Below are 27,047 nucleotides of genomic sequence, written 5' to 3' on the forward strand. Positions count from 1 at the left end.
TCCTTTTCTAGACACCATGGTACATACTGCAGCAGAGCTTTAGTGGCTATTGGCGCAATGACCACACATTTTTGTATGACCCTTTCTCTAATGGAATTAACAAAAACATTTGACAAAAGATCATTTATTTTCTCAGCCGCTAGATATAAATATTAATTTAAAAAAAAAAGCAGGGAGAAAACAGTGCAATGTTGCTCTTAAAAGTAGTAAAAATATAACAAAATGTATCCACAAAGTAGGATCACTTATTTTTATATATGTTTTTGTTTTTGTTTTGTTTTGGGTGGGACCACCTTAGTCGTCTGAATGCCCTTACTCTGTCTTCTAATGCCTAAGCTTTTTTTGAGGGGGTCGAAACATGTGATAACAGTAAGGGCAGTTAAAATGTGGAATGCGTTACCCATGGAGACTGTGATGGCAGATTCAATAGATATCTTTAAAAAAAAGTTGGGCATCTTTTTAGAAAGGGAAGGTATACAGGGATATACCAAATAAGTAAACATGTGAAGAATGTTGATCTGATTGCCATTATTTTGAGTCAGGAAGGCATTTAATTTTGCCCTTATAAGATATCATTGAATGATATGTCACTGGGGTTTTCTGTTTGCCTTGATCAATATATTGTAAGTACGGCTATAGGATAAGTATCTGTCATCTAAATGTAGCATACAGTAGGTTGAACTTGATGGACGTATGCCTTTTTTCAACCTCATCTACTATGTAACTATGCAACTTCAATTTATGTTTTAAAGAAGGGTTTCATTACAGAGTTTACCTGAGCACTATTTAGTGTTAATAGATCTAGCTGAATAATTTGGTATTGATACAGTATCTCATTAGACAACAGCAACTGTGTTTAGTTTGCAACATTTAAACATACTGTATATACATTGGGTGCACTATTGTGTGTTTTTTTTTTAATCTTTTCCCCTTATGAGATATTATTAGATGATATTTCACTGGGGTTTTTTGTTTGCCTTCCTCTGGATCAATATCCTGTAAGTATGGCTATAGGATAATGTATCTTTCGTTTAAATTTAGCATATGTTGAACTTGATGGACGTATGTCTTTTTTCAACCTCATCTACTATGTAACTATGCAACGGTGTAACAATAACCTTTTTTTTTTGTATATTCAGCAGACTGCTCTGGCTAAAATGGTAGGATTGCAGAGGGCGAGGATGACTTTATTAGGAAAAATGTACGTATGTACAGTATGTATGTATGTATGTATGTATGTATTTCTTTATTTATATAGCGCCATTAATGTACATAGCGCTTCACAGCAGTAATACACGTGACAATCATATAAATAACAAATAATACAAATAACAGATCATGGGAATACGTGCTTAAGACATAAAAGTAACATTTCGGAAGAGGAGTCCCTGCTCCGAGGAGCTTACAATCTAATTGGTAGGTAGGAAGAACGTACAGAGACAATAGGAGGGCATTCTGGTAAGTGCATCTGCAAGGGGCCAAGCTTTATGTATCAGGTGTAATGTATTAGCCACAGTGCAACTCATAATGATAATCTCTGCTAAGAATGCACTCTTGTTCTTGTTGTTTTTTCAACCATGGAGTAGAAAAAGAGGCCCCAGCATGTTCACATCAGTGATTTGTCTCGCACAATCTTATTTTGTGCTGTTTATTTTCTGTTGCTAGCAGAGATATAAAAAGCTTATGCAGCATGGGGATAATTTCAGGCTGTGTGACAGAATGTGACATTGCCCTAGTTCTGGGCTGCTGATCCACACTATTTTACACAAATACACGAGATCTGTGTATCTATGTTTATTTAACAAAGCTGTGTCTGCTTGCCCCCAACTCCTTTCTTCTCACAGCTGACTTTGTAATAAATAAGCAGGGGGCAAGCAAAGATCAATTTATTAGCTTCTCCCTGCAGCTAGAGACTGGAAAAGGAGCTTTCTGACATCACATGAACACGGAAAGATTAAAGGACAGTAGAGAAACTACAGCTCCATACCAGTGGATTTATATTCCTGTTGGACCTGTAGAGGTATTATTCCCTCATGGCCCATAACGTTTCCTGACCGAGACACGCAACTATAAAATAACCAACCCTAACAAGATCTGTGCAGTACTTATTCATCTCCCAGGACACAGCAGTATTTATCGTACACTATGTACACCTGTACTTCTTTTACTCACAGAGACTGTTCAGTGAATGTGTGAGAGGTAGAACTGTCTGCAGCATTTGGGTCCATGTTTACTAATCAGTCTTCTGCCATAAGACACCTTTCAGCACTGGAAGGCCCCTTACAGTCTATTGAAGTCAACGGGATGTAAGGGGTCTTCCAGTGCTAGATGATGTCTTATGGCAGAAGGCTGCTTAGCAAATACAGTATATCCCTATGTGTCCATAGCAAGATCTCACAAAGGCATTTCTTAGTAAAATTCTAAACGTACAGTGCACGCTCATTCCTGTTCAGAAAGATTTACCACTATTCCCATATTGTTTGATTATGAATTCTAAATGTCAAGAATCTGCTAATTTAACGTAGGAACAATTTACAGTTACTCTGCTTCGCTAATGAATAGTGTGCATTACATTGTGTGTGTGTGCGTGAGACAGAACTAATGGAACTGCATTGACGGCCAATATCTACTTATCACTAATGAAAACGTGGCTTAATACTTGCATGGAGACAAGGACACAGTTGGAACAGTCTTTTAGGAATATTTATTACCTGCTTTACAAATGAATAGCATTCATGCTAACACTACACGGAAATGTGAAGCTTTTAATGACAGAATCTGTTGTCAGGGCTACTCCTTGAATGATCTAAAAGCATGAACCCTTAAACTGTCTTTCAGTACCTTATACAGCTTAACTGCAAAACGCCAAAACTATATTTTATCCACTACGAATCTCCCGCCGACAATGCTGTGCTTGCCAAACAAGCACACAAGCGTTTTGCGTTATATGCACTCTGCTTTTACTCATTTTCATCCCTCTTCTTGCTCACTTACACGAACCTCCACTTTATGACCAATTGTAAAGACAAAAATTGCGTCATTTGACACAAAATCATATCAATCCACAGAAACATGTGCCCTCACTGAAGCCGAGAAACAGTTTGGTAGCTGAGGCGAAACGCGTAGAGTTTTACCGGTGGACCAATTTTGGTCTTGGAGACGATCCGTAGAACCAGCTCTGAATGCAATGACGTCACATCTTGCAGACGGGCGCGCAGAAGGAAGCTCGGGTCCAGGACGCAGAGCTGTGGAAGCCAGCAGACTGACCTGTAGGAGGCGGTGAGCTGTTTCGGGAGATCCTCCATTCACATATTGTGATACATGCTTTTAACTTTTGTGAAAATTGTAAGTGCGCATTTTTATTGTGTTTTTTCAAATATAAACTATCATATTGATCGCACTATGTAGTTTTCTCCCTCTCTCTATACATACACTGCCGACGGAGAATCGCTAGGGGGGTACAGCTCATAGATATCTTCAAGGGTGGCAACCCAATTTGCCAACTGCTCAAAATATCACCTTGCTCCTGTGAGTAGATCAACCATAAGAGCCAAGACACTGCTTTTATATCCATAAAATACTTGCCGTCTCCCTTATATTATATATATTGTTCTCTTATCTCCCCACATGCTCCCCCTGGATGTTTTGACCAAGGCAATACGCACATCCTTCTCCCCAATGACTATGGAAAATATCTCCTGCCTTCTCTCCTCTCTCTCCCAATAAGACTCCCATTTAAACGCTTTGTTTCATATCTCTCCTCCATATTATTGCTAGCCTAACCCTCTTCAACCTCTCCCGGCACTGGCAATATAGCCCTCATCTTTTAACCCCTACCCTGAAGGAGCCCTTGCTTGATCAAGCATCTCCTTCCAGCAATGAAAAGTTCAGTCCGCGCTCTGGCTCTTTAAACTTGGAGTGTTGGTCCCTCTCAGTTCTCTTGCTGCTTCTGTGTTTATGAGGTGTCTCCCCCACCTCCAAATGTGGTCTCCACCGGAACCCCGATGGTGATACCAATATCAGCAAAACAAGAAAAAACACAAAAGCGCACCAAGATGAGAGATAGATATTGTATTAGCAACAAATAATAAAATTAGTAACTTACATATAAAATTTCTTTAATAATCCCCGATTCTGGTGTCTATCACAGGAGTAAGGCATCACATAGGAAGTATGAAGGGTAATCTCAGTTCTGAGAGATCAGACCCGCGCGCTGGGGCTGTCTCTGTTCACTCTCCTGTTTTTATTATTTGTTGCTAATACAATATCTATCTCTCATCTTGGTGCGCTTTTGCATCTCCTTCCAGCTACTGCCATTCTCCCAACTGTATTCAAATGACTCGAATGGCTCATATATAAATGCATGCAAGATTCCTGTTTCCACCTCATGTATTGGTTCTCGATTCTGTCTTAACCACTCCACTGAGACTGTCCTAATGAAAGCAGCCAATGAGCCGTTCCAACACATTTCCAGTTTATTGCACCTGACTCCTCTATTGCTATTGACAGTCAGGGCGCAGACAGATTTCCCGGGGCTCAGGACTAGAGTTATGACTGCCCCCCTCCCTTGTCAGTGGTCTTGCAAGCCCCCCCCCACCCTATTTCATACCTCACAAGTCCCCTCTATTTACCCCGCTCTACCCATTTATTTCTCTCCCTTCTGTCTCACTGCATCTTTTCCTCACTCACCCCCTATCTCCTCTCACTCTCCCCACCCCCAAAAACATATTAAAAAAAAAATACATTTATAAAAACACAACCCTACCCGCAAATACATAAATAAAAAACCCACCCCCAAAAAACATATTTAAAAAACTCCACCCCCAAAAACATATAAAAAAAAGTTTGTGTGTGCCGAGCACGCACATTTTAAGTGAAACGTCTTTGTCTTTTGTCACTGTTTTGTCACAGAAATTGTATTTGTTATGGTGATGTTTTTAATTAATAATCAAAACACAATTTCAGTGCCAAAACGCAAAGAAGTTTGACTTAGACCGCATGTTTTAGCTATTTGCACTTCTATATTTATAATAAATATAATTTCTTTGTGTGTGTGTGTCAGTCAGAGTGTGTCCGTCAGTGTGTGTGTGTGTCAGTCAGTGTGTGTGTGTACGTGTGTCAGTCACTGTGTGTGTGTGTGTGTGTCAGTCAGTGTGTGTGTGTCAGTCAGTGTATGTGTGTGTGTGTGTGTGTGTGTGTGTGTGTGTGTGTGTGTGTGTGTGTGTGTGTGTGTGTGTGTGTGTGTGTGTGTGTGTGTGTGTGTCAGTGTGTGTCACTGTGTGTGTGTGTGTGGGTCAGTGTGTGTGTGTGTGTGTCAGTCAGTGTGTGTGTGTACGTGTGTCAGTCACTGTGTGTGTGTGTGTGTGTCAGTCAGTGTGTGTGTGTCAGTCAGTGTATGTGTGTGTCAGTGTGTGTGTGTGTGTGTGTGTGTGTGTGTGTGTGTGTGTGTGTGTCAGTCAGTGTGTGTGGGTGTGGGTGTTAGTCAGTGTGCGTGTTTCAGTGTGTGTGTGTCAGTATGTGTGTATGTCAGTCAATGTCTGTGTGTGAGTATCTCTGTGTGGTGTGTGTTATTCTCAGGGTCCTGCCCCCTCTCTCCTGACTCTCTTCACCTCCCCCCCCCGCGGAGCTGCAGACAGGGCTGTGTGGGTCAGTCAGTGTGTTTGTGTGTCAGTCAGTGAGTGTGTGTGTGTACCAGTCAGTGTGTGTGTGTGTGGTGTGTGTCAGTCAGTGTGTGTATGTGTGTGTGTGTGTGTGTGTGTCAGTCAGTGTGTGTGTGTCAGTCAGTGTGTGTGTGTGTGTGTGTGTGTGTGTGTGTGTCAGTCAGTGTGTGTGTCAGTCAGTGTGTGTGTCAGTCAGTGTGTGTGGGTGTGTGTGTCAGTCAGTGTGTGCGTGTTTTAGTGTGTGTGTGTGTCAGTATGTGTGTATGTCAGTCTGTGTGTGTGTCTCTCTGGGTGGTGTGTGTTATTCTCAGGGTCCTGCCCCCCTCTCTCCTGACTCTTCACCCCGCCCCCCCACCCCCACAGAGCTGCAGACAGGGCTGTGCGTGTGTCAGTCAGTGTGTTTGTGTGTGTCAGTCAGTGTGTTTGTGTGTGTCAGTCAGTCAGTGTGTGTGTGTCTGTGTGTGTGTGTCAGTCAGTGTGTGTGTTAGTCGGTGTGTGTTTGTGTGAGTCAGTCAGTGTGTGTGTGTGTGTGTGTGTGTCAGTGTGTGTGTCAGTGTGTGTGTGTGTGTGTTATTCTCAGGGTCCTGCCCCCCTCTCTCCTGACTCTCTTCACCCACCCCCTCGGTGGAGGTACGGGGACACGGGGGTGTTCGGCGGCTCACTGTGGTGGTGGGGCTCCCCATATCAATGACTCAAAATTCCTTATCCTCACATTAAATTCTCTCCACAATTCTACCCTTTCAGACATCTTGGACTTCATCTACAAATATTGCCCCACATGTCCTCTCCCCTCTTAATCTGCCTCAAAGAGTTTGCAGGAGTTGAGCATGACAAATGGAACTCAGTGCCCAGCACCATCAGACTTTCCTCAATCCATCACACAGTCAAAGGACCCTAAGTTGCATCTTTAACGAGTCCTATTTGACACCCTCCTCATATTCTCAGACTTCTTCCTCTATCATAACACCTATCTTCCTCCTACCTCTACCATAACAACTATCTTCCTCCTACCTCTACCATAACAACTATCTTCCTCCTACCTCTACCATAACACCTATCTTCCTCCTACCTCTACCATACCACCCATCTTCCTCCTACCTCTACCATAACAACTATCTTCCTCCTACCTCTACCATACCACTCATCTTCCTCCTACCGCTACCATACCACCTATCTTCCTCGTATCTCTACCATACCACCTATCTTCCTCCTACCTCTACCATACCACCTATCTTCCTCCTACCTCTACCATAACAACTATCTTCCTCCTACCTCTACCATACCACTCATCTTCCTCCTACCTCTACCATAACAACTTTCTTCCTCCTACCTCTACCATACCACTCATCTTCCTCCTACCACTACCATACCACCTATCTTCCTCCTATCTCTACCATACTACCTACCTTCCTCCTACCTCTACCATACCTCCTAACTTCCTCCTACCTCTATCATAACACCTATCTTCCTGCTACCTCTACGATAACACCTATCATAAGATATGAAGACAAAAAAACACCCCAGTGGCTTTATGATATGTTTCTCCATTCACCGTCCTTTTAGATTGTAAGCTTCTCAAAACAGTCTACCTTATCTATTGTACCAACATATGATAATGTGTAAGTAGCAATGGCTGGTCCAGACTGCCTCTCTACCTCCTGTCACGTAAGTCCTTAGTAGCTACAGGCTGTGGCAGGCTTTTCTAGGGGTATTGACCCCCTCATGCTGACTCTCTGAGTGACCGGAGTGGTGGTGACACAGGGGTCTGCGTATAACCAATCATGGTGCAGACCTTGTGCCCTCCCTTTTTGGTGCATCAGAGAGGAAGTGCTAAATTATAGCAGTTCAGCTCCCACCCTCCTTGGGTGAGGAAGCAAAGAGAGTTCTCCTCCACCCCTCCTAGGGAGAGGAGGTGTGTGCTGCTCCTCCCGGCTGGGAGTGAGACATGCCAGGCAGTCCCTCATGGGCTGGCTGAGAGAGAGACCAGAGAGCCAAGCACCATCCAGAGGTCTGGGACCCAGATCAATCTAATCTGCATCTGCTGTAATACCATCCACAGGAAATGTCTCACTAAAGCATCCCTTTTTGTGTACCCCTACCTGAGTCTACAGTCTATTAGGCAGGGGTGTGAAAGAAGTCTGTTCTGGTGGGTACTGTGTCTGGGAACCCTGGAGCCCACCGGAGCTGGAGGCGCTGACACCTTGAGAAGCAAGCTGAATTCACCAAAAGCCTGTCCTGTTCCCCACACCATCGCGGACCACTCAGCACTTCTGGACCCTCACAGGTATGCACACATCACAGACAGCAGTAGCCAGCAGTACATCTTCCTGAGAGGGGTGGAAACATGTAATATTTATGTTATACTTCCTCTATATTTTATCACCTTTTGCACATCAAATGTATTGGTCTGCAGAATATGTTGGCACTGTATAAATCATGATAATGATAACATTTACCCTGCACTAATAATTGATGTGGTACATCATGACAACAGTAGAAAGATGTAAGTCCAGTTACACTACTGTTCCCTAAGTGAGTCAGCAGGGAAAAAGACCTAAAAAAAAAGTATATGTAGCCATGGGCCCCTTGCTTTAGCCTTCCACTTGCCTCAACACAGGCAGTGTTGGGGTTAAACTCCTGTGCAAGGCCTAGCCTGCAGTTGCAGCCTGGATGAGTACTATGTTGCCATATCCAGGGGCAGGCCAGAACCGGCAGTTGGAGTGTCATACCTGAGGAGGGTACTTACTGGGTCACATGAGTATGGTGTGATGCCTGTCAGTACCTGTGTATAAAAGCTGACACCACCAAATTAAGGAGGAGCTGGATCAGGAGCTTACTAACTGTGGTTAGGTGTGGTATGGTGGATACCATTTTCCCTGCAAGAAGGTAAAGGAGCTGAGGATGGACTCTTGGGGCCTCAAGCCTCTGGGATCTGCTCCTGGGAGAAATGGAGGATGCCATGCTGTGTGCCCAATAAAGATGCCGTTGTACCACCAATAATGTGTGGACATTGGGAAGGAGAATTGCCTGTGGGGACCATCCTGCTTACAGCAGGATCCTCATGGGATGGAGGCACTGCACTCTAGGAGGAAAAGCCTGCCCTGTTGCCGCTCCCACACAACATCCGCGGAGCAACTCAGACCTCCTGTAACCAACAGGTGAGCTACAGCACCAGAGAACACCTGTGTTGTGGCCAGATCTCCCGTGGGAGGGCGAACAGGTGTTACATATAATAGAAAATTATATTCTATAATAATGTAAAATACCTTATGCATCACTCCTCCAGTAATGGCTACTAGTCAAAGCCCCATCTAGCCAAAAAGGATGATAGCAAAATGGCACAAATGGGACGAAAAAACTCTTCAAAAGAAAATGTGATTTGCCTAAAAGTAAGTATTCAAGCACAAGTCAGATAAGTGTTCTACCAAATAATAAGCAAAGCAAATAATTTTACCAAAAGACAAATAAACAACCACCAACTGAGCAGGATCCTGAATACAAAAGTGATCTGCTGCTTGCAATGCAATCAGTGTTCTTAAAAAATGCTTAAGTTAAAACACAGAGGACAAAGGAGACGAGGGCCCTCTCAGGCGTTGAGCTTTTTATAGACTTTTGTTTGATGGAATTGTAAGTAATAGTAAGAGATACAAGGGATGTCTAGAGGACAAATTTAGCCCTGAAGCTGACATTGGATTCCATTAGGCACAGTATGAATTATAAACAGTCAAAGATTCAGAAGCAATTAAATTAACTGAAAATCGCTGCATGTAATTTTGGCAACCTTGTCACTGCTAAGCTTTGTCCACATAAACAAACCACTTGGCTATGACAGTATAACGTGTGCGGAAACCCCTCAGTAGAGTTTAAAGGGCAGTGCAGACTCACACCACAGAAAAGGAAATACTTTGTGGATTTTTATTCTGTATTTAAAGCTACTATTCCCCCTAATTAACACCACGCCCCCTTTTTTTTTTTTTTTACAGAATGGGAACTGGAGACATTCATTAGCTTACTTCATCCGCGAAAGACTTATTCAGCACAAGTATATGGGGCCTTTTTAACACATGGTCATATTTCACCTGTTTAACAATTAAACTGTATCTCTCTGGTACTTTACCTATCATTACCTATCAAGATGTAACCCTTACCCTGCTGCAGGGATATATACACTCAGGGAACACCACAATGAGCTTCCGAATTCACTGTTACATATCTGCTCCAGGGCTTTACCAAAGCTTTGTTTTTGGCCACAAGCCTGGCAATGTGTGAAAGATGCGAAAAAGATGGGCGCCAGGAACTTTTGCAAAAATATACGTAGACATTTAGTGGACAAAAAAAGAAATGCACAGGGGGAAAAAAACATATAGATACTGTGACGGCAAGGGGAACAGTAAAATAAAGGTTAGTCTAGTTCTTGCCATCCTTCCTTTGGCTTATTTGGCCACCAGACCCCTGGGCTATCCTGTTCTTACATGCCCCGTAGCCCCGTGCATCCTATGCAAAAATGTATTCTTTAGTCCTGGGTGTAATGTAACTGCAACAATAAAAAATGTGATTTGTATAACAGTAAAGAAGAGACAAAGTGTCTGGACATGCAGGGCTGGGAAACCTTTTGTACAGCTCGCATGTCCAGACAAAATGGCTGCAGCTGAGTCGTGAGGGGGAGGAGAGGTGCAGGGACAAAGGAGATGGTGTGCAGTTGCGGAGATCGTGCCGGGGGACTATCCACCCAAAATTGATTGGCCTATGGAGACAAGCCCTCGCTTCCTGATTCGTCTGTGAGCAGCATCTGCGCTGTGATTTGTCGCAAGTCTCACTACCATGCTTTCCTATGGCAGCTGAGCAGATAGAAATGGGGAACCCGGTCGGGTCCAAGTGAGCGGTGGAGCACTGACCCTGGAGGTGAACTAAGTGGTGTGCTTCGAGGCTTTGCAGGAGACACCCGAAGGAGGTACAGAGAGCACGACAAAGCGGGAAATTCAAAAGTGCTTTCGTGCTACAAGATTGTAGCTGTGCCAGAGAAGCAGAGAACAGGACTTTTTAGTGGGACTTTTGAAAGTGCTCTGCCCTGAATTGTACCACAGAGAGGTCTGTCGGTCCCTACTGCATCGGAGAGAGAAAGCAAGCCTTGGGTAAGCCTTTGATGTGGTGCTCTGCACCTATTGTAGTCAGATAGGATTCCCCCCGTATGCCCCGTTTTGAGTATAGTTCCGATTGTGTTTTTTGTGCTGTGGTGTGCTTGCTGGCTCCGGCTGGAATAAAAATTATTTATTAAACTGCTTTGTCTTGCCTAGTGCCTTGATCCCAGGGTTAAGTTCAGTGACAGACACATATTGTTAATAACTAAGGGACTTAACACATTGCTATTTTTTTTTAACAATATGTGTCTATATAACTTTTTTCTTGTAAATTCCATATGTCTGGAAAAATCTGTGCAAACTAAAAGAGGTTTTGGGTACCTCGTTTCCTGTCTTTCATGTGGGAGAAAAGACCCTGTAGGGTGACTGAGTTGTCACTAGCTACATTGCTTCTAATAAAATACTCATAAGGTTCAGACTAAGCAAGAGCTTTCCTAACACTTAGATAACTGAACGGAACTAGAACTTTCTAGGAGGAATCGGCTAATGTTTTTATACCATAGAATTAACTCCTCCCTTTAAGTGGTCACATACCTAAGGGGTTTGATATAGACGAAAAAAGTGGCATATTCACATTACCCATAATGAAATTTACCCATTGATAGCCATACCCAAGAGGGTGGGTTACATCCTCCCCTGTCTGAAATTATTGATGTCCTCGTCAATCCTATTCAGGGTTAGACATACTTATTATGGTTTAAACAACATACTGTATATGATTGTCATGGTAAGGCCAGAAAATATTCAATGTTTTAATAATCGGGCATACTAGCGGTTAATTTGCGTTGCAGGTTACATCTTAAAAATACAAGGAATTGTTGTATGGCAGGTGAGGTCACTGGTTTTTATGTGTTTATCTAGAAGTGAGGTTATCTGGGGCCAACGTCTGGTTTAGGAAATTGGGGACTCACAACTCTTTTGTGACAGTAGAAATAAACAAGAAACCTTTTAATATAACTTTTAAGGAATTCCTTTATGTTCTAGACAGTGGCAAAGGGTGTGGCCAGGAAGACTGTCCAAAAGTCTGTGTAAGTTTACTAAATATAAAATATCGCAGATCTGATATTAGTCACAAGAATTGCAAATATATCTTTGTAACATTTGCGATCAGACAAATTAAATAATACTAAACTATCCATGATTTGCACCCGCACAAGGACAGATCAATTTGTCTATCAAACTTAGCTTTAAACACATCAAAGGTAGTATCCACATGTGTATTTCATTTCTACCAATGCAACAGTGAAGATGACATTCTTCTAAGTATTATAGAACTAAAGATATGGGAAATGTTCTATATTCAGGCACCTTTTGATTAAGAAAGTAATTTTGTTCCCCTCAAGCCATAAAGGTGTCACTGGAGATTGGTGATGGGGATATTAAGGTCTTATGCTGTGCTCATTGCAGAAGGATTTTAAGATAAAACCCATGTATTTAGAATATTAATTCAGATCATCAACCAAGGCAGTGTTTATACACACGTGAAATCTCATATTTTATATTCATAGCCTTTTTGAGAGAACCCAAACATATGCTGATGTATTTTAGAAACTTCTGATTGTTTTATCCTTTTATTTTATGAACTGTGTGCATATATTGTACTGTATGTTTTTGTAATAATCTTTTTCTGTAACAAAAGCACTGTACTATTTTTGTATATTAAATCTAAAATGAAATTGTAGTATTGTCTTTGGGCTTTGAACTGTGCATGCTTTGAAGAATAAGTATATTTTCTGACATATTTTGCTACAATAGACTTTTGTGTGCTAATTACATATTTGTCTTAGTAAGCAGGGACAAAGGATCCTAGAGATTAGACCTTTTTTGTATGCTTGGAGGTGCCAGCGATTTAAGATATATATTGGGATGGATTGAGGAGGGATATTACTCATTTGAGGGACCCTGCGGAAGGTGGGAGGAGGGAGTAGTGGGTCAGCTAGATAGTTGTGTGTACAAACCCTTGTCATATATAAGCCACGTGCTCACAGGTGTGTCGTACATGACAAATATCATAACAATGATATGACTCCTGACAAACCTTTACTAAATTTTTTTTTTAACTAAACCCACTTCCCCCCTCCCATGTCCATCTGGTACTTCTACAACATGAACAAAACACAGAACCCCAGCAAGCTCTTTTTGGGAACCCCTGAGCCCCCACAAAATATATATATGTATATAAGTGTCAAAAAGGAGTGCTATTGAGCGTGGCATATGACCGCCCCTCCCCACTTCCCAAGTTAGTAGGTCCTTTCATTCTACTGGATATAGATCCAATGTGGTCTTTCTCCCTCCTAATAGAGGTAAATGAGAATTGTAATCCTAATAGAGATATATATTAGTATTTCATCTGGTAGTGTTAGAACTTGCAAACAGGTGTCTGCCTTGTCGTGGCTCGCAAGCTTACGCTTTGGCTCAAGGGTTAAACTAAATGACCCTTTTTCAAGAGAATATATAAGTATTTTACTGTGTATTTTTGGCATGTTGTATGTAGCATTGGGCTTCTCTGTCGTCTGTTGTATACTTCTACAACGTGCACTCATTTAGACCCATCATTATCTACATACTCTATATGTCTTTGTAGATACTACAGCCAATATGCCAGATCTTCACCAGCTTATCCACACGTTCCTTGAAGAAATACTTTGAGAGTTCCTTTTCGCTTTCACGTACATTTCTAGAGGTATGTTTACCATGACTGTGGTCAGTGATATACTGTTTAACAACACTTTTAATTCAACAGTGTCTAAATAGGTGAACAACATTGATGACTACTTCTGCTACATAAATAATCATAACCCCCCAAGTGTCCCGAAACATGGAAACATTCCACTCAAATTTGCAGTAGAAATAGAACAGAAACTGCAAAAGACTTTGTAGCATAATGCTTATATGGAACGCCATGACATCAATATAATGGTGTCATCTCTATCTGGGATTAAATTATCCTTTGTATGAAGACCATGGGAGCGCTGCATTTTTCTTCTCCTCCGCATACCACCTGGAACCCAGGTCCTGCGAGCACCCATCGCAGAATACCAATTATTTCAGCGTGAGTGTTCCTTCTTTCATTTTCATAAAAATACGGTTGTCATCTCTATTTCAAAAGAAAGTAGGGGGTGACACAATGCAAAAACATATTAAGCATATACACAACTAATGGGCTAAAGTCTGCAAATGTGGGGATAGGAGCAAGATCTCCTTTCACTTGCTGTATCTAAACCCTCTGCTGGCCTCATTGTTACTGCCTCCCCCCCTCCTTCTCCAGCACTTTCACTGGGCCTCTTTTTGTGAGGCCCTATGTAAGCCAAATATACCTTCTATGTAATTATGTGAAACATATCTCAAGTTGTGAAGCAAATACTAAAAATTGTATAAATGCAGGGTGTTACATGGCTAAGTGCTTTGACTTTATTTCAAATCCCGTACAGGTTGCTAAATTGAACTGCACTTTCAATGCAAATCTCCAGCATAAAACCCTCAGTATGTTCACATCTGAGTATCATACTGTACTGTCCTACACTCACGGGAACGCCTACCAATGACTGCTATCTACTGCACTTATTCCCTCGCCTGCTGTCTGTAAATTTCCCAACATACCACTTCGATTGTAAGCTCTCCGGGGCAGGGATTTCCTTTCCTATTGTCTGATCTTATTTATTGTACTATAATTCCCTGTAATGTATTGTCTCTCTTTAAAAATGTTAAGTAAAGCTGTAGACGCTATATAAGTAAAGACATTCATGAGACATATAAAGGATTTATTGCATCATAATTTGTGTGCAAAATTACAGTGCCTTTGTGATAAAAAAAAATAGGCTTTTGCTTTGTTTGTGATTCAGAATTAACATGAGTTGTTTTTTTTTCTTTTTATGCTTTGTATCAAAGGCTAAACAGCATACAAAGACCTGCCAGTTTAGGGATGTTATTTAGCAACAATGTAGAAATACAAAATGACATTCACCTTTAACGTGTTTCCGCAAATATTTAGCATTATAGGAAATAGATAAGAAATATATTCACATTGAAATTTGAAACTTGGTCATATAAAGAAAAAGTGAATGCAATTTAGAAATATTTTCCCCCTAATTTGGCACTTTTAGTAAATAGGTGGGTGTTGTTAATAAAACATCAATATTATCTGATTAACATAGAGATGCCTAATAATACGCAGTGAATATCACAGGGAACTTCTCATTGTAACTAATAACTAGAGCACCGCAGAATACCTAGATTAATTAGAGTTACACTTCAGATATTAAGACACTTATAGGATCAGAAATCTGGCAGCACATCCTCGGCACCTTATAAATGCAGAGCTGCCCTGTTATTTGAAGCTTCACTTAAATGTAGCCAGTCCAAATTATTACTGCTGCTGCCTTTTTTCCTCAGGTAGGTGTGACATCCAAAATAGCCTCTAACCGAAATGCATATGTATTTTATATTCACGGATATTTGATATTGTGGTTGTGGCAGTTACTTTTTTTGGCAATAAAATTGCTATCATGCAAATCTCACATTCTGCAATAATGTTAGGATACAGTATGTGTTCTATGACTGAATTGGTCTACTTTTTTAGCAACATTGGTATATTATATTTATTTTAGCTGTTTTACATAGTTAAAGCAGCAGAGCCTGTGGGGGGGGGGGGGGGGGGGGAGTTCTAGTAGTTGGTAAGCAGGAGGTCTCCGGAAATGACCCGCGCTAATTTCTTTCCCCCCTCCCCTCCCCCTTCCCCCCGTTCCCCCGTTCACCCTACCCCTCCTTTCCCCCCTCTCTCCCCCACCTCTCTCCCCGCCCTCTCTCCCCCACCTCTCTCCCCCACCTCTCTCCCCGCCCTCTCTCCCCCACCCTCTCCCTCTTCTCCCCCCTCTTCTCTCCCCCCCTCTTCTCTCCCCCCCTCTTCTCTCCCCCCCCTTCTCCCCCCCCCTCTTCTCCCCCCCTGGTATAATGAGGCTTCTCTAGTTTCTCCATTTCACACAAGCTATTCCAGACCCCTTCCTTTTTACTACATTACTGTACTTCTTCAATTCTTGTGCTGAACAAAGTGTTCTTTGGTAACAAATCAATGTTACTGGCATTCCTAATTGTTCCCCTGAAAGTTGGCAGGGTTCTCGCATCATCATTCTGAAAACTATTATCAGAAGAGGTAGAAAATTGTAGGTTTAACTACATTATAAACACTGTCTGCTCTTTTCTACTGTAAAAAAAAACAGCTGAACAAAATGTTAAAATGAAAACCACTAGAGTTGCATATTATTTTTCTTTTGTAATGACGTTTGCAAAAATCAGCTACTAGCCAAGTAAAATTCTTCAGGGAATCCTAGCAACAGCTGCACTGGTCCAACTTGTATAGCAAGGAGGACGACAACTAGGATGCTTCAGTTAATGGCAACAGCTCATAATTATGTGGATAACAACCCTGCATCCTGAAACTTAACATATATTACTGTACTGTTGTACAATAATATTTATTTATAAAATATTTTACAAGGAAGTAATACATTGAGAGTTACCTCTCGTTTTCAAGTATGTCCTGGGGGTAGAGTTAAGACAAATTATACATGGTTACAAATACAGTTACATAAGTGAGCTGGGTATACATTACATACAAGACATTGCATGCACAGTTAAAGAAAATATATATTATAGGCGAATGAAACAGTTACAGACCAGATTCAAATGTGAGACAGCCTTAGATTTGAAAGAACTTAAACTGGTGGCGGCTGTGAGAGTCTTCGGTAGGTTGTTCCAGTTTTGGGGTGCACGGTAAGAGAAGGAGGAACGGCCGGATACTTTGTTGAGCTTTGGGACCATGAATAGTCTTTTGGAGTCAGATCTCAGATGATAAGTGCTGCAAGTGGTTGGGGTTCGGAGCTTGGTCGGATAGATGGGTAGCTTGCCCAGAAAGTATTTGAAGGCAAGACAGGAAAGGTGAACTTTGTGCCTAGACTCAAGTGATTACCAATCTTGTTCTTTGAGCATATCGCAGTGATGTGTGTTATAGTTGCATTGGAGAACAAGTTTTGCTCATGTGGGTTTGGGGTGCTGAGCTGTATCCTATGTCCCCATAGTCGAAAATTGGCATTAGCATCTGCTGTGCGATGCTCTTTCTAACCGGTAGCAGCTCCGGCTGGGCTATGTGGTGCTATTGAAATGGCGAATTTAAAGATCCTGCATCATCCAGTGTGGCTACCTACTGTCCTGCGTAACCAGGACATTTAAACCTGCAAGGCCACCACCGGCAACCCTGCAATTGTATGTACTGTATCTTGGGAAGCCGGGGTCATGGAGCTGAAATAAACATGCTTCAGCTCCGGAGAACCCCTGTTTCAGACCTATTCAAAACAACAATTTCTGCTGCTTTAGCGGCAGTGTTGGCTGGAAATGGTTTGTCTCACCTCCCCCCAATTCCTAGAACTGTCATCCCATTAATATCTGCACATGTTCTCCCTATGTGCTAGTAACAGTTAGAAACAGATTATTTCCAGTTAGAATCTTTTGGAAAACATGATTGTACGGTAGTGTCCCTCAACCAGGCACTATGCACCAAGGCAGACCAAACTAATCAGGGCCACAACCAATACAGCCCATTACCTTGCTTTACGTTCCCCAAAATGTATCTCTATGCTTTGCAGAAAAACATTTATTTATTCATACTGTCTCCTACTTACCAATTAGATTGTAAGCTCTTCGGGCAGAGACTCCATTTCCTAATGTTACTTTTATGTCTGAAGCACTTCTTCCCATTATGTGTTACTTGTATTATTTGTTATGTATATGATTATGTCACGTATATGACTGCTGTGAAGCGCAATGTACATTAATGGTGCTAAATAAATAAAGATACTGTATTCTGTACATACATGCATACTGATACAAATCCATTACCGCAACTGCCTTAACTAGCTTTTAACGTCCAGCTGATTCTATTTGAGATTTTTCTAATAAAAGATACGTTTTAACTTGTTTCTCTGTGATACATCATAACTTGCACTATATCAAAGCAACGAGACATCAATACTTTGTCTATGATAATTTGCATCAGCATGAATTCTATTGGGGTGTGCACCAACTAAAGAGGCAGCAATGCTTTTCTCTCAGCTACGCCCCTTTTGTTACAATACTCCCAATCCTCTGGTAGCACCTCTTAGCAATAGGCCTCGTTCCCGGGCGGGCGGCCACACGTGAGTTCCCCACCAGCAGGGGAATCCTCGCGAGCCGGTCCCGGTCCCCCCTGGCAGCACAGCGCACTACACACTGTGGCGCGTCAGCCGCTAGGGGACACAAGAAAATGGTGATGTCTAGCGTTGACGCGTCACATGGTGTGGCTGTGAGCCAATGGGGAGGGGAGGCTTCGGGAGGAGGAGAGGCTTCGGGGAGCGGGGAGGAGTGTGGAGTGAAAGCGTGAGTGCCTGTCTGTGTGTGTGTCTGAGTGTGTGTGTGCCTGTCTGTGTGTATGTGTGTGCCTGAGTGCGTGAGTGCCTGCCTTTGTCTGTGTGTGTGTGTATGAGTGCGTGAGTGCCTGCCTGTGTGTGCGCGCGTGTGTGTGTGTGTGTGTATGAGTGCGTGAGTGCCTGCCTGTGTGTGTGTCTGTGTGTGTATGTATGAGTGCCTGAGTGTGTGTGTGTTTTACTTACCATCAGCAGCTCCCTCCTGCAGCCCGTGGAGGGAGGGAGGGGGGGGGGAGAGTAGCAGGTCCCTCCGCTCAAGCCACGCCCCCCCTCTCTGTCAATCCTCCCACTCCCGCCCACCTCCCGCTCCGGCTCCCTACAGACCGCATATCGCGGTCTGTGTAGTGTCAGCGCACCGCCTGTCTGCAGTGTGGGAGTGCTGACTCTGGGAGCGGGGCCTTAGCCTTAGACATATTCCCTTTGATATACAGTTGTAGTGAAGTTTCCCCCCTCTTCCCCATACAGGAAATTCTTCAATAAGCGTTATACAGTATATGCATTTGTGAAATGCTATAAACTTTTCATACGCATACACCAGCGTGATAAATATATTCAGTGTGAAGTTAAAAAATTGAGTCATGTACAGAAAGGTAGTTCAGCAGGGAGGGGAGGGGGCCTTAGTACCTGAAATTCCCATGGAGGGAGAAAGCTCTAACTCTGTAGAGCAGATGGAGTTGGGCCATCGAAGGGCAGTTGACCCACCCGGGTGCCGGAGGTAGACGGGCCCACCCACGCACTGGAGGTGGCAATTGCAGAAGGCCCAAGTTACGCACGTGCCCAAATTCCTGCCTATGCTGACCTGGCCACCCCAGAGCCGCTGGGACCGAGACACATGTCCCGCCTCTCCGCTCAAGTGCAGAGGTGAAACCAGGGAGACCAAGATTGGGGAATTAAACAGTGGCTTTTATTTAGCCCGTATCTTTAAAAAACAACACACTTTAAGGCAACACACAAATAAACATAACAGCCTATCCCTTTGTAAGGGCTTACACACACTTCTCAGTCCCTATCCCCAGGGCTGGGAGGATAGGCCTCTTACCAGCCTCTGACACAAAGTCCTCAGTCCAGGTCTGGGTTGGTGTACATGGGGATGCGCCCCCTGGCAGGTTTCAGTAACCGCTGTGTCCTGGAATAGAGGGTCTGGTTCCTTGGGATCCCTCTCTGTCAGCAAACACCTTCCATGGGCTACAGCAATCCTCTGCAGATTAAGCAGGAGGCTTTTGTACCTGAATGCTAATTGTCTGTAGCTGCAATTAACCAGCTCCCTGCTGGACTCATAAACCAGGTACAGGCTTTCTATTTGGAGCCCTTTTAGACAAGGGTTAAGGTCGTGTCACACTGAGATATTTACCATTTTATGTGCCAGTATGTTTGCTTCCTTTTGGGAAATCAATATGGCTGCTATCCAACAAATCTCACTCCAATGGACCAATAGGAAACTGCAATTATTTATTGACAAGTGGAGTGGAAATGACTGAGTGATAGAGTTGAGATGGAGGAGACAGTGAGAGGGGAGACAGAGAAAGAGGAGGGGGAAGCGGAAAGTGGGACACAGCGGGGGCGGGGGGAGGGGCGTGTATTGAAACAGAACAGGGGAAAGTGAGAAAGAGGGGGAAATAGTGAGAGATTAGGGGAAAAGTGAGAAAAGGGGGGGTACAGTGAGAGAGAGGAGAGATCAACACAGAGAGAGAGGGGGGGAGACAGATCAGCACACAGAGAGAGATGTTACACAGACCCGTTATATGGGGCAATAGGAGGAGTTATAGGGAGCGGTTATATGGGGCAATAGGAGGCGTTATTGGGAGCGGTTATGTGGGGAGATAGCAGGAGTTATAGGGAGCGGTTATATGGGGAGATAGCAGGAGTTATAGGGAGCGGTTATATGGGGAGATAGCAGGAGTTATAGGGAGCGGTTATATGGGGAGATAGCAGGAGTTATATTGAGCGGTTAGATGGCAAAAGACTATTTACGACCCATTTAGGGCTGAAAGGATGTGTATCATGTTGCTCACCAATGGTAAATACAGAGTAGCGAGTAACTATAAACAAGAGGAATCTGGGAAGACTTCCACATAGCTATCCCTATTGTTATAAGGTAACAGATGTCAAATTATACTGTTGTAGCTCACTAACACATAATTAGTCCCATTAAAATAATATAAACTACCAGCTATTAGATAAGTTGCCAGGGTAACTGTGTCATTTTTTTACAATTGTTTCTCAAATAACCCTCAATGCCCTTCAAAAGGAGAGAAATTAATGTCTGACACTGAATATTCTCAATTTACTAGCACATAAAAAGGTAAATATCTCTGGAACCAGTGGGCATCAACTACAGTAGATGGTACTTGCAATGATTGCTGTGTTAGATCTGCGTAAAGTTATATGATTGGTTTAATGATAAAGATTAGGGCCTGTGGATACCTTGCAGTATATCATGATTTTGAATATTATTACATTTAGTACAACATCTTCATTTAGTAAAGTAGGTTATGGGGAGAAGGTCCCTCGTGCATGCAGTGCTGCTTGAAAGTTGAGAATGGAGTCTTTATTGCCGGGACTATTACCACATTACTTTAAGTTTGAGAACGGAGCCATTGTAAAGTGAAGGTAATCTATCAGCAGGGATTATCATAAAAGAGACTCAATAGTACAGGATAATATTTTTTGTAAAATGTATGATTTATATATTTTTAAAAGCTAGACTTGAGCCTTTTAGCTGCTGCACTGACACATTTAACTTACGATTGACTACTACTCGTGGCATACAGAAGTGATAGAGTCCCCAAGGCCTGAGCACGACTGCTGCCGAGGGGGGGATAGGGAGAGGTTGTTTTTGATTGGGGTAAGGGGGTGGGAGGAGTGAAGCAGAAAGTACAGTATATACGAAGGGGCCAAAAGTTGCTCCTACCTCTTCATCACCTGGACCAGTTAGAAGTCTCACTCTCCCTCCCTGTATTTTCTGTGAGTTACTGATTTGGAGTCTTCATCACTGATTTTTATTTAGCACTAGCAATCATATATAGTCTAACTCATTAAATGAATCCATTTCCCATTAATTAGCCATTATAGGGAGGAATAAGGTACCTCTGAATTGTTGGTTATTGGGAAGGCGGTGTGATACCCGGCTTGGGAGGCCGGTATGGTGGTGATCTTCAAGTGATCTTCAAGTGGTGGTGCGTCTTTTGGACCAAATGGCCCGGGCGACTGTTGGCATGTAGAGGAATAAACCAGGGATATTCCCGGGCTTTATGTTGTTGTGGGCAGAACAACTTAGATGAGTAGCCCTAATTTTGGTTGCATATTGTATTTATAATTAAAGCTGCGACCACTTTCTTCCAAGACATTTGGATGTGTGTTATCTATGTGTTGTCTATGGTTATTTATTTGTATTGATGTTTGTTATGGAATAGAACCCCCACTCCCGGATTTGAGGCACGGGTAAGTCATGCCCCTCATTGGTAAACAACTTCAGCAGGAACAGATGTTCAGAACACACACAGAACAAGGTTATTTGGTCTACATATGTAAGGATGGACAAAGCAAAAGGTGTGGAGAGAGTCTTGGTTCAGCCAAAATGTAGTTACCCCTCGATTACCAAATATGCAACATATAGTATATTTATAACTGTCATAGGAAATACAGAATGTACAGAATGTGTTACATGAAATATGATGGTAATGTTATAGGAAAAAATTAAATTTGCACAGTAAAAAAGAGAAATATTTTATGTACAGTATGGGTCATTTCATAAGAAAGTGTCAAAAACTCACTAATTGCACTTCCTGACTTGGACTTTCTTGATATTTCTATGGAAAAACACATGAAAGACACCTAATCTTCAGAACTTGTCATATCAAAATACCTTCCTTTCTAAATACAGAATTGTTCCTGTCAAAAAGAACATTTAATCGCCTTTCCTCAGTACTCAAAGAATGTAGTTAATTACTTTTACCTCTACAACGACGATGCCTTAATAGTTATACTCAAAAGTATTAAGCAAGTTAAAGGAAAAGTGCATTGCGAGAACTATATTGCATATTAACCTCTAGGTGAAGTTGCTTATTTCTTTTTCCTATAAAGGTTTTCTAACACAACACGACTTTATAACCTGAACAACTGCAGGCCCACCTGTCAGAGATGGGGTATATGGTGTTTGCGCTGTAATGGGAGTACTGATGTTGAATGATTAGTATTCACCATTTTAAATGCTATGTTCATTTTACCTCCCACAGTTTATGGACCTCAACAAACTCATTACCCCAGGACTTGTCTGTGTTTGCACAGTGACTCATGACGGGTAGCAAAACACAGCCTTTCAAATGCACACTCATTCATGGACGGTAGAGAGCACACGCTGATAGAAAAAATAAACACGGCAATACATTTTTAAGAAGACATTCGGAAGACTAACTCATCAATGTCATCCCGATAAACAATTTGGACCAAGGCAAGTAGAGCTAGTGGCATCCTGCACAGGTTCGTATTGAAAATCATTACTGCATCCTGGACCATGACACTGTTTTTATATGTGATCTCCTACACTGTCTGACTGCTTGCTGCTTAGCACATTCACCTCTATAAAACACATTGGCCGATATTAACTAAGTGGTGCTATTCCACAAGACACGTTCTGACACTGAAACACACCATGTAGACCATTCAAGTGCATGAGCTGTATTGTGTCTTCTGGTCCTGCAAGGAGTTTTATGGCATAGCTTAGTAAGTATGACCATAATCTGCAAAGAATCTGTATTTTTTGTTATTGTTACTGTAACACATGTTCCCCCACCCTAAGGGAGATTCACTGCTGTTACCTGGTGTTGGTGCTACAGTACCTGTTAGGTTCACAGAAGGCCCTGAGCATCCGCCGATGTTGTTGGGGATAGACAGGACAGGCTTTCAGTGCTTAGATAGTTCTTTTCTCGGTGTTGCAGCGCCTTCATTCCCACAGGGCCTATCATGGATAGTTAAAGTCCCCTGTAGAAAACACTCTCACCCTCTCCCTGAATAACTGTAGCCTCAGGCAGGAGTATAAAACAGTAACTGGTACTTTATTCTTTATGGTACAGCAACGGCATACCAGCATACCAGCATACATCCAGGGCCGCCAAGAGGGGGGACAAAGGGCACTGGCGTCCCGGGCCTTGTGTAAAAAAAAAACCACTCTGTGCCGGGTCTCCCTATTGGCAGCGCCGGAAGTCAGCAGCTAAGTTTTCGCAGCACAGTCTGCCACTACCTTGGTGCCCCCCCACCCAGCACCGCCAGGCGCCGCCGGGCCCCCGTAGTGTCGCCAGGCTGCTACATAAAAGCACCCCCCCCCCCCCAGCACCGCCATCCCCCGCGGCCGGCTCCCTATCGCAGTACCGCAAACCACCGGCCCTGCCCCACACAGACCACCCCCCCGCGCAGCAACGGGCTCCGTTGGCCCCCCCACCCAGTACCGCCAGTCACTGCCCCCTCCCCCCCAACAACCAGCCCTCTGCAGCAACCGGCACACTGCCCCCCCCCCCCCCAGCCACTAAGCCTTACCTGAGACATATCCCAGGTAAGTCTGATTTTTACATATTTTTTGGGGGGGGGGGGGTATTTTTTATATGTATTGGGGGGAATGTTGGGGTATTTTATATATGTATTGGGGGGGTTGGGGTATTTTATATATGTATTGGGGGGGTTGGGGTATTTTATATATGTATTGGAGGGGTTGGTGTATTTTATATATGTATTGGAGGGGTTGGTGTATTTTATATATAAGTATTGGGGGGTTGGGGTATTTTATATATATGTATTGGGGGGGGTTGGGGTATTTTATATATATGTAATGCGGGGGGTTGAGGTATTTTATATCTGTATTGCGGGGAGGTTGGGGTATTTTATATATGTATTGCGGGGGGGTTGGGGTATTTTATATATGTGTTGCGGGGAGGTTGGGGTATTTTATATATGTATTGCGGGGGGGTTGGGGTATTTTATATATGTATTGGGGGGGGTTGAGGTATTTTATATATGTATTGCGGGGGGTACATTCTCCCACAGAGAAAATCTGCAGCGAGTGGTCGGAACAGTTTCCCGCCAAAATAGCAGTTTCCCGCCAAAACGGAAGGACCATGTGGAGATGTTGCAAAAGTTGCAAGCTTTTCCTTGCAAAATTGTACAGGGTGGCGCGAAGCTAAGCCACGCCCTGCGAAGTGAGTGCCTCGGCGCCAAAGAGCAGGAGCATGCCCACCTACTGTGAGTTGTTGGCGCGAAAGCCGAGGCCACGCCTTATTACATTGTGCCCCGTACTCCTAAATCCACCAGAGGGAGGGAACACTGTACCCAATCCACAGAGACTATCAGCACTGAGGGAGGAGCTGGACGCAAGCTACCGCACCCTCGATTCCTCGTGGCAAGCAAGCTGTACAGAGCTCTATTCCCTGTGCTGCTGAACTTTATTACCCAGCTTTGTACTGCCATGAGAGAGTGCAAGATATCGCAATACAGACTACCAGGTGGCTTCCTGGTAGTGGAGTCAATGGGGAGAGCTACTTCAAATGCCTCTGCCCATGCTGCGACTTCCCTGGCGGAGACGCCAGCTTGACCGCCAAGTGTCCTTGGTGTGGGGCCTTCTATCTAAAACTTGTGGTGTCGCTGCCAGCGGTATCAAATGCAAAAAGACGAGGCGGACTTCATATGGAGAAGTGCCCTACCCTCTTCATCCGACAATGACAGCAGCATACGGCAATCCATGGTGATGCTCCAGCCAGAGCATCATGTCAGCGAGGATGCGGAGGAACCACCCACCTTCAGAGCCGAGCGGCAGCGGAGTCCCTTCCAGATGACATCAGGACGAGCGACGGTATGCCCCAAGCAGCGGAGGAGCACCACGCCTGTGGTGGCTCTCAGCGAGACGGGAGCGGACGTACCTGCTTCCGATCGAGTGGGCCACACGACTACCAGGAGCCAGCGGAGCGGTGAGGATGATCCATCTTCTTCCCAGGATTTAGCGGAGGCGTCCTGTGAGGCAGTACTGACCGGTACTTCTTCCAATGTGGAGGATATCAACGCACTTCTGGTGCGGCCTGATGACATCTATACCAGTCCAGTGTAACTGAATGATGACGTCATTGCGTCCGCCGGGGCGGAGACGAACGTTACCGTACTCGTTCTGGTGAGTACAGTACTGCCTGAGACTGTCTTGCAGCAGTACTACGACCAGGTCAAGGCTCGGGGTTGCAAGGCTCCTATGGACAATGAAACCCACAGGGTACAGACTGTAACAGGCAGGGGTAGGCCTATCACTAACATTGGCTCCCTTAGAGACATTGTGAAGCCTAAGGCCTTGACCACTCTTACCCAGCGCATCAAGAATGTCCCCAAACCCTCTCAGGACTGGAGAGACTGGGTAGACTTTGATGACTACTCAGACGGAGAAGTGACAGCCGACAGTGTGGTTTCCTTTGGAGGAAAATCAGACAAATCAATCAAATCAGAGACATCGAGGGTATCCTCAAAGGGGGCTTCTGGATCTGATTTGTCAGTATGCTCCACACCTATAAAGGAGATACTACCGTGGTGGGACCCAATGTTCCAGGGTTATGCCCCCTATATGAATAGGATCAGGTTCCTGCTAATTCGTCGGGACATAGTTGAACACTGGTGGGAGGAGAGGGAGTTCTCCACAGAGAAGGCTGCCGAAACCATCAGGAGGAGGGAACAGGGATCAAGCTAGGGGCCATACCGGCTTAGTTATACATTTCTACGAGCAACTCTCACAGGAGCCCTTATTTTGGGTATTACCAGAGGATGCCGTACGAACCTATCTGACTTCTAAGTGTCGTTACTCCATCTTCCACACCGAAGACCGGGTCAGTTATCTAATGGGGGTATGGAGAGTAGGCAGAGGTATCTACATAGACCAGGTAGAGTACCTGTCGGAACAAGCTCCCAAGAAGGTGTATTAGGTCACTGTCCCTGATTATATTGGCAGGCTGGTTAAAAAGCCTGACGCTTCTCATTATTATTGACTAGCTGATATACCCGGCGTTGCCCGGGATGTAAATCCGTAATAGTTAGTATTTCTAAATAGGGTAAGAATAGGTTGAGTATTTGGTGGAAAGGTTGTATAATAATGTTGAAAAGAAACATGGAAGAAAATGTAATCGGATGTTGTTTAAAAATGGTTTATTGTAAAGTTATTGTGAGTTGGCGAGTGGCTGGTGAGTGCGGTGTGGCGGTCCCACTACGGTGGGAAGGGGTGTGAGGTGGTGGGTGAAAGGCAGGGGCGGGAGGGTGAAAGGCAGGTGCAAGAGGGGGGAGGAAGGCAGGGGCAGAAGGGGGGGGAAGGCAGGGGCAAGGGGGAGGAAGGCAGGGGCAAGGGGGGGGGAAGTCAGGGGCAAGGGGGGGAGGGGGGCCAGGGGCAAGGGGGGGGAAGGCAGGGGCAAGGGGGGGAGGGCGTGGGTTATTTAGTGACTTTATTTAGTGACTGGGTGGGTTATTTAGTGACTGGGTGGGTTATTTAGTGACACTTTATTTAGTGACTGGGTGGGTTATTTAGTTACATTTATTTAGTGACTTTTATTTAGTGACTTTATTTAGTGACCCTTTATTTAGTGACTTGGGTTATTTAGTGATTTTTATTTAGTGATTTTATTTAGTGATTATTATTTAGTGACTGGGTGGGTTATTTAGTGACCTTTATTTAGTGACTTTATTTAGTGACTTTTATTTAGTGACTGGGTGGGTGGGTTATTTAGTGACTTTTATTTAGTGACTTTATTTAGTGACTTATTTAGTGACTGGGTGGGTGGGTAAAT

General features: G+C 43.7%; 1 protein-coding gene and 1 long non-coding RNA gene across 2 annotated transcripts in view; one reads left to right on the top strand and one right to left on the bottom strand.

The window, feature by feature from the left end:
• The window catches only part of LOC142480363 (uncharacterized), a 54,334-nt gene extending 50,967 nt beyond the window's left edge, over positions 1 to 3,367 (top strand). The window contains exons 2-3 of the long non-coding RNA XR_012795017.1: positions 1,140 to 1,201; positions 3,069 to 3,367. This is a non-coding gene — a long non-coding RNA (uncharacterized LOC142480363). The remainder of the gene's footprint in view (positions 1 to 1,139; positions 1,202 to 3,068) is intronic.
• Positions 1 to 27,047, bottom strand: part of LAPTM4B (lysosomal protein transmembrane 4 beta) — a 93,281-nt gene that overhangs the window by 54,682 nt on the left and 11,552 nt on the right. The gene's annotated exons all lie outside the window — the stretch shown is intronic.

This window comes from Ascaphus truei, chromosome 2, assembly GCF_040206685.1.
Source record: "Ascaphus truei isolate aAscTru1 chromosome 2, aAscTru1.hap1, whole genome shotgun sequence".
Classification (NCBI taxonomy): Eukaryota; Metazoa; Chordata; class Amphibia; order Anura; family Ascaphidae; genus Ascaphus; species Ascaphus truei.